The 12,095-nt window shown below is 42.0% G+C and overlaps 1 pseudogene; it reads right to left on the reverse strand.

Annotated features, from left to right (window-relative positions):
- Positions 1–1,188: 1,188 nt before the first annotated feature.
- LOC121288971 lies at positions 1,189–8,764 on the reverse strand (annotated as a pseudogene).
- Between the last annotated feature and the right edge of the window lie 3,331 nt (positions 8,765–12,095).

Raw genomic sequence — 12,095 nt, forward strand, 5'->3', positions numbered from 1 at the left:
AATGTTTTTCAGCCCCATTTCACAGAATCACAGAATCACAGAATCATACAGTGCAGAAGAGGCCTTTCGGCCCATCGAGTCTGCACGGACACATGAGAAACACCTGACCTACCCTGTGACTGACTCTTCAACTAAGGGGAACAGCTGCTCCCCATCCACCCTGTCCATGCCCCTCATAATCTTGTACACCTTGATCAGGTCACCCCTCAGTCTTCTCTGCTCCAACGAAAACAACTCAAGTCTATCCAACCTCTCTTCAAAACTTAAATGTTTCATCCCAGGCAACATTCCGGCGCATCTCCTCTGCACCCTCTCCAGTTCAACCACATCCCCCCTATAATGTGGCAACCAGAACTGCACACAGTACTCCAGCTGTGGCCTCACCAAGGTTCCATACAACTCCAACATGGCCTCCCTACTTTTGTAATCTATGCCTCAATTGATAAAGGCAAGTGTCCCGTATGCCTTTTTCATCACCCAACTAACATGCCTCTCCGCCTTCAGAGATCTATGGACACACATGCTAAGTTCCCTTTGCTCCTCAGAACTTCCTAGTGCCATGCTATTCATTGAATACTTCCTTGTCAAATTACTCCTTCCAAAGTGTATCACCTCACACTTTTCAGGGTTAAATTCCATCTGCCACTTATCTGCCCATTTGACCATCCTGTCTATATCTTCCTGTAGCCCAAGACATCAACCTCACTGTTAACCACCCGTTCTTCAGCTGATCTGTGGGGGTGGCTGGGGTGAGGGGACGGGTGGAGGGAGGAATTCAAGAGTGGGGCATGTGGAACAGTGAGAGAGATGCTGGAACTCAAAAAACATCTTCAGTTTAATTTTCTTGCCAATTGTCTCCACTCATCTCCTGAAGCTGTGAAAATACTTGCTGAGATATGTTTTTATAGACACCAAAACCCTTCATCAAAGATAACATTTATTTACACATGTGCCTCAAGGCTGACAAGTAAGGGATTGCTGGAAAGAGGCCCGGAGCTGGAATCTTGGAACATTTCCCACTCCCTTAATCCAGATACACTGTGATCAGGTTTTGGTGCCTGACACTCCAGCAAAGACAAAGCAATATCGCACTGGCTGGAGATCAAATTTGGGGCCTTTTTGACCAGGATAACTCAGTTCCAAATTGGACAGTGCCCTTGGGGACATTGAGGAAGTCTCTAATTATAATTTTTTTTTTCACGTAAACCAGTCAAGTTTATTATCGAATTTACAGATTAACTCTTGGTTAGGTTAAACTCCTGAACACACATGGGCTCATATTTGAAATGTTAAATGAGTAACTATTAAGAATTCCAGTGTATATTCATTTCTTCCACTTGTTATTTTCATAATCCCACTGCGAAGCAATGCCTTCAACTGGGTTCATCTGCATGTCCAACATTCTCTTGATCTGCTTTGCCTTCTATTCATCAGAGAAAGTGTGAGGAACATCACCATATACAAATAGCCTCTGCCAGAAGACAATCAGTCCAGTAAAACCCAACATGAAAAGGACTCCACCAATAACCGTTTTCCATTCATTTGACGTCTTGTTCATCTCTGCAAAACTTTGGTTAAAGCGAATGCGATACAACTTCAGCTTCTCATCACTGGATAGAGAAACCCAAGAACTTTTCTCCTTCTCCTTCAGGGACTTCTGATCCACAAAGTCAAGGGCTGTAAGCGGCTCATCTTTGCGATCATAGTAAGCGGAAAGTGAAAAATCATCAACCTTTGCAACACCTTGTCCATGGACACGCATGCAAACAGAAGTAGAAAGGCCACGCTTGGTGATGAGGCTCAGAGCCCTTGAGGTCAACGTCTAATTTTTTTTTTTGAGTCCTAATAACGGCTTTATTTAATTTGAAATATTATTCATTCATTTACAAATGCAGCTTGAAAGACACACACTAAATAAATTGACTTGCAATCAGGACATAATGCAAGGCACCTGACCCACAAGGCTTGTGAAGGTTGTCACCTGCTACCATTAACCTTCAGTTGGTAGGTGGAACAGTGCAGGCTGTCTGCTTCCCCCCACCCCCCCACCCCCAGCGCTTACATAACTGACCCATCACTTTTATCTGCTCAGAGGAGACCTTCATTCTAGAACAAGCCTGCCTTGTCAAGAAAGAAAAAATGGGTAATGCTGTGGCCAGACTAGCAGCAGTTCAATTGCTTGTCAAACAGAATAGCCTTGGTGCAGCAGTAAATGATTCAATTTTACTGACAGATACAGCAGAACAGATAACAGACGCAGTGGAAATCATGTTAAAATCTAATGCTCTTGCCCTCATCAGCTTTGGAACATGAGTCCATTCTATCTGGGTGCATGGTCCGTCACTGCTGGCTCAGTGAAGTGCTGGTTCCTTACCAAAGATTCTGGGGCCAATCCCTAGTTTGTGCTGAGTTAGTTGACCTTAGCAATGCGATGGTGAAGGCACAACTGTCTTCAAATCTAATATCACCAAGCTAAGAAGGGGAAAATCAGTCCTTAGACATATGCACTGTTGCATGGTAACCAGATTGAATAGCATTAACGCCAGGAGTCAGTTTACTGCAGACACCTGGTTCCCCCAAATCTGGATTAAAAGAAGATCAGTATAGAAACAGCTTTCAAGCGGGTTTAAACTTGTTTAATCCTGACTACCATTTAGCAACTCCTGCTGGCTGTGTGGGCCTCAGGTAAGACTCCAATGCCCCCTACGTTGGAATAATGGACAGAGACTTACGAGATTTTTCTAATTCTGTGCTCAGGCAGACTGAGTATTGAACAATCAGGTGGGTCTAAACAGACACCTAACAAGGGAAGCGATTTTCTTGCATCCATTTACATGGAAAGACTTGCATTCCACCTGCCTGGTTTTCCAACATGTACTGCTTAGAGGATCCATCTCCTGTATTCAGTCCCTGGAAAACCTCCTCTCCATGGTCCCAGCTAACGCTGAAAGGATAGTCATGTGGCCAATGTACCAGAGGGCTGACAGCATCTCTGCAATTGTGCTCCAGTGTAAGTCACTGCATTAAGGAGAGGGGAGAAGTTTTTTTAAACAGAGCACAACTGCCTCAGAGCAACAGGTGACCTGATTGTAACAAACAATCACGTGAACAATTTATCAAACTGCCAAGCACAGGGTCCATCAACAACATTGGGTCAGTACGATTATATAAAACATCCTCAAGTTTTATTTTGAAGTAGAGTTGAATAACAGTTATTACAAAAGGTTACTGCAGCACATTAGACCATGAGAAATGTTGAACTCCCTTGTTGATGCTCCAGCATGCATTCCTCGGATTACCAAGCGCTCCAAGCAATCATCACAATTTGTGTGACATATGTGTCTATTAGTGCTTCCTGCAGCTGCACACTGTTCTGTCAGGTATTGTGTGGACCTCTTACTTCAGGGTAGGGTTCTAGCCCCAGAGTTCTGACAGTCCAGCCCTTGAAAGGAAGGTATTGTAGGGGTGGCCGAGTTGCTACTATTAATAGAGCTGAACTGCAGACGCTCCTTAAGTTTATTTACAACATACTCAGCAGCAACTACACATGTGCTTTCATATCCAACTCTATCTCTACACTGTCTGCTGAGGTAACCCGTGCTACTCTCCTATTGGTTACTACAGATAATGGGCAGAATTTTTCCCCCCCTCAGGGGTGAAGTTGAAGAGCGAACACGCAGATGTGTGACTCTGATTGGCGCCCCCAATCCTGGCCAATGCGATCTTTCCTAACAAACATTGTTCTTAAAAAGGTACATTACACACTAAATAAAATCATAATTACTACATTCCTCCCCCTTAAGCTCAGCTATACATATTAAATTTACAAGTACATATTTTTCAAGCCAACAAGGGTCCCTGAAGAAGGGTCACATGGACTCGAAACGTTAACTCTGTTTCACTCTCCACAGATGCTGCTAGACTTGCTGAGCTTTTCCAGCATTTTCTGTTTTTGGAACAAAATATTTACACAGGGTAAGGAATTTACAGATTCAGTCTTTCAGCTATTTCCTGGTACGTGTGGAACGTCGCAGCTCCACAACTTCAGATTCTTGGTCAGGAACCTCCTTTTCCGGAGTTTCCTGAACATCAAGTGCTTCGGTGGGCACTTGCAGTTCTGTATCCTCAACTCTTACAGGAGCATCAGACATGTTTGTCCTGGCTTGAGTATTCTCAACAGGAAACACAGACCTGGCCGTGATCACTGGTGGAACCAAATCTTGGTGATTTGTCTCTTCCTTCCTTAAATGGTCCACATGTTTCTGAATGATTCGACCTTCCACCTCCACATAGTAAGATAGAGGTCCAGTCACCACACTTAATTCACCCGGTAACTACTTTGGTCCTTCTCCTAAGTTTTTCAGGTATACCAGCTCTCCCATGGTAAATTTCCTCTCGCGACTATGCCAGTCGTATCTAGTTTTCTGGTTTCCCTGATTCCTTTCCACCTTCCCCCCTAAATTCAGCATTATTAAGCTCAATCTCAGCCTGAGATGGCGTTTCAACAATAACTCCGCAGGTGTGACACCTGTTGTTGTATGAGGGGTAGTCCTATAATGAAAAAGGTGTGCAAGCTTGGTTGCTAAGGACTCACCAGTTATCTTTATCATGCCTGTCTTGAATGTTTGAATCATTCTTTAGGCCAGTCACTTTGAGGAAGTGTAGTACGGTGCAGTTTTTACATGAGTGATACTGTTGAGACTGACAAACTGTTGAAACTCAGCACTCGTAAATGCCGTGCCATTATCAGAAATGACTACTCCTGGTAGTCCATGAATGGCAAAACTTTGACGTAATTTCTCAATTGTAGCGGTCAATGATGGTGACTTCACCTCATATATGTCGAAACATTTTGAATGGGCAGAAACATTGACTATGTTGGACCTTTTGTGGGAACAATGTGTAACCGCACCCAGGGTCTATCTGCCCACTCCCAAGGGTATAACTTTTGCAGTTGCTGACATTGCACACAATGCTTCACTAAACTCTCTATTTCGCCATCAATCCCAGGCCATATATGCTATGGTCTTCATTCGGGAAATTCCTGGATGTGTGCTGTGTAGTTCAATTAAAAGTGGCTTCCTTCCTTTTGGACAAACCATCACTCATGCTCCCCACAATAAGATGCCACCCTGGCTGGTTATTTCATGTCTTCTGTTGAAGTACGGTTTCATTTCATCAGATACGGGCTCCTGTGACCAACTATGTAGCACTTGTTCTCGTACGTGAGATAAGACTGGATCCCGACTTGTCCAGTCTCTGATCTGTCGAGCACATGCCAGTGAGGAATCTAAGGAATTTAACAGTAAAATAAGTTCCTATGGAACTGGGACATGCTCATCATTTTCTTGTGAGGGCAAACGACTAAGTGCATCAGCATTTGCGATTTGATTGCCAGGCCTACGTATGAAAGAATATTCGTATGCTGCCAGAATTAAGGCCCATTGTTGCATTCTTGCTCAGGCTATGGTTGGGGTATAGCCTTGTCCTCACTAAACAATCCTAGCAATGGTTTGTGGTCTGAAACGATTCTAAAATGGCAGCCATGTACACATGGGTGAAATTTCTTGACACCAAAGATGATGGACAGGCCTTGTTTTTCTATCTGCGATGACCCCTTTTCCACAGTGGTGAGCGTTCTTGATACATGACCTGTTGGCCGTTCCATGCCATTGTCCATTCGATGAGCGAGCACTGCTCCTACCCCATAGGGAGAGGAATCACATGTCAGTACTAATTCTTTCATCTGGTCAGTGCACTATAGATTGGACAAGTGCAACAATTGCTTCACCTTTATGAAAGCTTCTTTGTGGAGCGCCTCTCAAGACCAACGTTAGTTCTTTTTGAGTAGAGAATGCAGGGGGGCCAGCACTGTAGACAAATTGAGTAAGAACCGCCCAGAATAGTTGATCATTCCTAGGAATGATTTGAGCTCTGAGGTGTTCTTCGGCACAGATGCCTCTCTTATGGCTCTCACTTTCTCGTCAACTGGGTGGTGGCACTGTGAATCTACCCAGTGACCCAAATAGATTACCTCCCTCGCTTGGAACATGCATTTTTTTTTTAAATGCACTCCAGCTTGCAAGAAACATTTTAAGACTTCTTCTAAGTTTGCCAAATGCTCTTTTTCAGTGAATCCTGTCACCAATACATCGTCTAAATAGACAACAGCCTGGGGCAGTCCCTACAAGCTTTCCATTTCTCTCTGAAAGATGGTACAAGCTGAGGAGATACCGAGAGGCAATTGTGTATATTGGTACAACGCTTTGTGGGTATTAATTGTGACAAATTCCCAGGAGGCATTATCCAACTCTCGCTGTTGATAAGCATGACTCATGTCAAGTATCATGTAGGTTGTACCTCTTGCCAGCTCAGCATACAGGTCTTTGATTTTTGGAATGGGGTGCCTAGCTTAGCTATTTTATTAACTGTCAATGTGTAGTCTTCGCAAATTTGGACGCTTTGGTCAGGTTTAAGGATGAGGACTATGGGTGCTGCCCATTCTGAGAACTGAACATGTTTCTATAACGCCCAGTCTCTCCTGGATGTCCAGTTCAAAGTCGACTTGCTCTTGTAGTGCAAACGGTACCAGTCTCACCTTCATGAAGTGAGGGGTTGCTTCTGGATCCACATGAATTTTTGCCTGCAGCCCCTGGATTTTCCCAAGTTCATCCTTGAAGACGGTGGCGTACTTTTGAAGTAGCTCTGGTAGCCCACTTGCTTTCAACTGGAAACTTTCAGCCCATTCTAATTTAATTTCCTTCAACCAATTTCACCCCAGGAAGCTCGGCCCTTTCACCTGATACCATCATCAAGGGTAGCTTTGCCGATTGGCTTCCATAATGGATGGTCAATCTGCTTATGACTTTAACTTGAATGTCTTCACCTGTATATGGTTTTAGCTTGGCAGCTGTTTCTTTGAAACTTATTTGATGTTCACCATTATTCACATTTCTAAAGGTATGTTCCCCAATTACTGTAGTGGAAGCTCCCAGGTCCACTTCCATTCCAACAGGTTTGCCATTTATTTTCACCACGACAAATATTGGTTCTGTCTTTCCAACTTTCAGATTAAACAGCGAGCTAATGTCTGAATTCAATGTTTCAGGCTCTTCTTGTAGATTTCTTTGAGCTTCTTCTTTTGTTTACAAGCCTGCTTGAATCTTTCCTTGCGATGCCTCATTATATGTCCATTTCTGTGACAATAGTAGCATTCAATTTTTTAAACTGCCAATCGCTAAAAGGCTGCTTGTTTCCACCTCTATTAAAATTACTCTTTGATTTCACTGCCAAGTTATTTTTCTTTATTCTTCGGTTAGTGGGGTCTGTTTCCCGTGCTATGATCCCAGCTGAAGTTACCCCTGGACAAGTCAGATCCCAGGGTGGAATCCAGCTTGATAAAAGTTAGGATCTATTTGTTTGTTTAGATATGTGGAGAGTGGCTACTGAACAGAGTCACAGGAGTCAGCCGATGAACTTTTAACAAAAAAAGACATTTATTCAACAAGAAAAGATATTACAATACTCCTTCATCCACAACTATACCTTTACAAATATATACAGATTTGTAAGGATAACACAAGTTATAAAAGCTGTCTTATACTTTAATACTCACAGTAAATACACAGTCCATGTAAACCTATAGCACCCTGTGGTCAGACACACCACATTCTGAAACCAAGGGACAGATGCCACCTCAACCAGATGTTATGAACCTCTCCTCAACTACCCCACCACCACTCCACCCAACCCCCCCCCCCCCCCCCCCCCCCCCCCCCCGGACTTCGCTTGTCACACTGTAAGCCAACCAGTCTCGCTGCATTCTGTCTTTCACACGAGGGTTTCCAATCTCCACTCTCCAAGAACTGGCCTTGGAATCTTCTCCCAAACCAGCGCTTTTTCTCAAATTCCTTCAACTCCAGGGTTTCGAACTCTCCATCCAATGCTCCTCTTCCCTAGGTTACCACAAGCATTCAAGCTGTCTTCCACGCACTCATTCCCATGGGAGCAGCCATTAACAGTACACCACTGTTTCACATGCCCATAGCAAAGAGTTACAGACCTTCAGCAATCTCTTTGGACTTCTTTCCTTTTGCTAACTGTTCTCGCTTTAAATCTACTTTCTGCAGCTTTGTCACTTTAAATCTGAAGCTTGGAGCCTTTTTTTCTGCCCCTCACTCTTAATTTCACTTAACAGGACCTTTTCTAGGTTCCTGTCCTTCCTTTGACTGGAAGGTTTGCTTCGGACTTTCTCCTCTTCCACTCCTCTGGATTTTTGGGGTTTTTCTTAGTTCAAGTCTAGCTATCTGTCCCCTTTGCTCCAGTCTCTCCTGGCAGCGACTTTCAAAAAACCAACTGAACTCCACAGCTTCCAAATCAAGACTGCTGTTTCTCTTCTTCTATGTACTTGTCTGAGGGAGGGACCTGCCTCTCTGAACCCCCTGTTGCTAGGCAACAATCATAAATTCTTCTACCCTTGTTTGTATAACTTAGCTGCAACAGTCATAAAAACCTCATTGGAAATGCAAGCGCCCTTTTAAATGTAACTAAAACTCTATTTGATCTTTCTTAACACAGAGACATGGAAATACAAATTAAACTTAAACTTTAAAGCTAAACTCATTCTTAACACATACAACTACCAATATAACTTACCAAAATCATCTCTATTTCTTAACACCCGCTTCTCAGCAGTGTCTTGCATCTTCATGCCATTTTTGGCTCGGATTTCCCAGCCAATGTGGAGGATGGTGTCATTTTGCATGCCTGTATGGCCTTTGAATCCCTGGCTGCTCTATCCATTGCCAGTGCTATCTCTAGCGCCTTCTTGAAATCCAAATTCAAATTCAGAAAATAATCTTTTCTGAATAGTGTCCTCATTCACACCACACACTAAACGATCTCTGAGCATGTCATTTAAAGACGTACCAAACTCATAATGTTCCATTAGCTGCTTCAAATTTGCCACATAGCATGCAATTGTCTCACCCAGGGATCTGTTTTGCAAATTAAACTTGAACCTTTGCATCGTGACTGAAGGCTTTGGTTAATAATGACCCTTCACAAGGTCCACCAATTCATCAAAATTTTTCAATCTGGGGCACTGCGTGCCATCAAACTTCAAATCAAGCTGTAGGTTTTACTCCCACAAGTGCTTAAGAGGATCGCTCACCTCTTCTCTTCCCCTGTAATCGTGTTCACTTGAAAAAAAAACATGAGGTGTTCTATTAGTTGAGCCAATCATCTGTGGCTGGTTAAAAATGATCAACTCTCCCAAACTGTAACATTTTAAGAGAGGATAGCTTCTTCAATTCTAACAGAGTTTGCTACTTCCAATCACTGGGTGAGGTACAGTGTCAATTTCTTTTTAACTTGATTTCTTTTGCTTAATCCTGTGTTATCCTCATCGCCAGTTTGTTGTGGGGGTGGCTGAGTTGCTACTATTGATAGAGTTGAACTGCAGACACTCTTAAGTGGAAATATTAAGTTTATTTACAATATACTCAGCAGTAACTACATGTGTGCTTTCAACTCCAACTCTATACCTACATTGTCTGCTGAGGTAGCCCGTGCTGCTCTCCTATTGGTTACTACAGATCATGTGATCTTTCCTAACAAGCATTATTCTTAAAGTTACATTACACGCTAAATAAAACCATAATGACTACAGAAGGGTAACTCAGTCTTGTTCAAACATATATTGCTTATAATATGGTTTGTTGTTTGAATTCAGTGGCTCTGGAGATTGTTTTAGCACTATTGCTTCATTGCTGAATAAATCCTAAATCAGAATAGCTGAGCCTGTCAGCAGCAGCAATTTGAGATATGCACGGATTAATGAGATGTCACATTTTTAATCTGTATGTGGAGGAATGTTGATATTGAGTTGCATAACAAATTCATGCCACAAAAGACATTCGGGAGATATGAATTAAAGCCAGTCAAAGAACCTCTTGAGAATGGTGTTTCTTGTGCATCATATCATATTGAGATAACAAGGTCCATTAACACATTCCTGAGAAGAAATTGGCTGTTATTTTGGAATAGCTTCATACATATGAACCCAGTGAGGATTTGATGCCAATGAAACAAATTGATAAAGCTTTTAAGTTAAGGTTGATTGACAGCTGTTATCCTCAATTAACTAGGTAAGAGGTGCTCTCTTTCTTAAATGGGCACGAACAATTAACTTGCTCAAAAATTTAAAGGAGACAACAAATTAAAGTTATAATTTGGTTTGGTGTAGATGAAGCACTTCAGTTCCTCCAATTGTTGAAAGATACCCATTACTGTTTTATGTAAATTGTTAATTAGGATGACCTTGCCATTGTCAATAAGGATTAACAAGTACCCCCCTTTTAAAGCAGGATAAACATTAAACTGTAATTTCTAAGTACATTAAAGAAAACTTAACAAATTAAATCACAGTGTAATTGGCAATGTTGATCATGCACTTCAGTGCCCCTAGTTCCACTAGTGCGAGAAGCCTCAATGGGCAGACACATGCTCTCTCTCCAGGTATGCACACAGTCATGGAAGATAGGTTGTAGTGGGGACAAGCGATGCCTTGAAAACAACTGTTAGGTTGGGTTGCATTGTCAGCTCAAAATGGCAAAGCCCTTTAGCATGATCTATGGGAACAATCTTAGTTCATGGACTGGATTCTCCTCTTCAAGGTGAAGGAATTGCAGGACACAACCTCTGTCCACCCACTAAAGCTTTACACTGAAGATGTGTGGTGGGTTCCCAAAAGAAAGTCCTGCCACCAAGGGGGAAGACTGTCAGCTAGTGCCTGTCATAATATCAATGGGATGACTATCAGATGGGCTCTCCATTGAGCGGCTGATCCACTTTGCCAGATTACTACCCATGCAGTGAGGGCAGAATTTACCTTCATAGATAATAGTCCCCGAGGCTCCATGGTACACACATGAAATAGAAGGAAATTCTGAAAGGGCAGGTAACATTTGGAAAGAGAAAGACACAGGTTACAGTTTCCTGACAAGGCCATTCATCAATACCTAAGAGTTCACTTGCTTTTTCTGATATATGACAAAAGGCAAGCCTAAAATTACTGCAAGGGATATCAATGTACAAATGTTTGATGCAATTGTGTATTCTTTTCCACTACTTGAACAGATATATTATCTTACTTAAGAAGCCATTTGAATAGAGGACAGACCAATGTTGCACAAGTGAATTCAGAAATATCTCAAACAGGAGTTTCTTAGCCAAAAGTATCAGAAAGCATATGTAACGATTTTTTTAAATGCTTTTTTGCATCAAGATAAAGGCCACTGGCGCTCAGCAATGGAACAGCACACTTATTTTCACCTAGTCCGAGAACAAACACTTCCTAGAGAGTATAATTAAATCTTAATTCAAAGATCCTTATTTTGAAGGATCTCTTCCTTCGAATTAAAGATTGCAAAAACAGTTTGCATTGTGTTTTATTTTAAATTACTTAATTTGAAATATCCAATGCTGTAATTTCAATTTTTCCTGAGCAAGGAATAGCTCCAAATGATCAAGATTAGACTGTGGTTAGAGGGTAGACATCATCCCACACTATCTCAATGTAAAGTCTATCACAAGAGGAAAAAGCCACTTCACAAATCGATGTGGGAGGTGTGAAACCACTCACCACACTTGTATCAAACAGAATGAAACAACTGATAGAAGTAATGCAGTAAACTTTCACCACATTTAATACTGCATATATAATATTACAGAGAAATCTATTGCACTCTTTTGAATTACTGCACTGTTAACACATTAATGCCCGGATGCTCTTATTTATTCTCTCTTCCTCTTGGGACATGTTCTGGTGTCAATGAATTGCCATTGTGTTTCATCTAGGCTCCCTTGCAGCTGTCCTCGTGGTTCCTCTAAATAATATTACTCAATATTTTTATTTTGTGATCAAGAGTGTATAGGGACTTGAACTGAAGTTGCCTGAGATAATTGCTCACGGAAATCTGAGAAACACTAAATAATGTGGTAATTACATTCCATAGAGCATTTAATGCTGAGTTCAATTAGCCCACAATGAGACAGTATAACACTGCTTTCACCTATGGGACTCAAATGAAGCA

The sequence above is a fragment of the Carcharodon carcharias genome, chromosome 16 (assembly GCF_017639515.1).
Source record: "Carcharodon carcharias isolate sCarCar2 chromosome 16, sCarCar2.pri, whole genome shotgun sequence".
Classification (NCBI taxonomy): Eukaryota; Metazoa; Chordata; class Chondrichthyes; order Lamniformes; family Lamnidae; genus Carcharodon; species Carcharodon carcharias.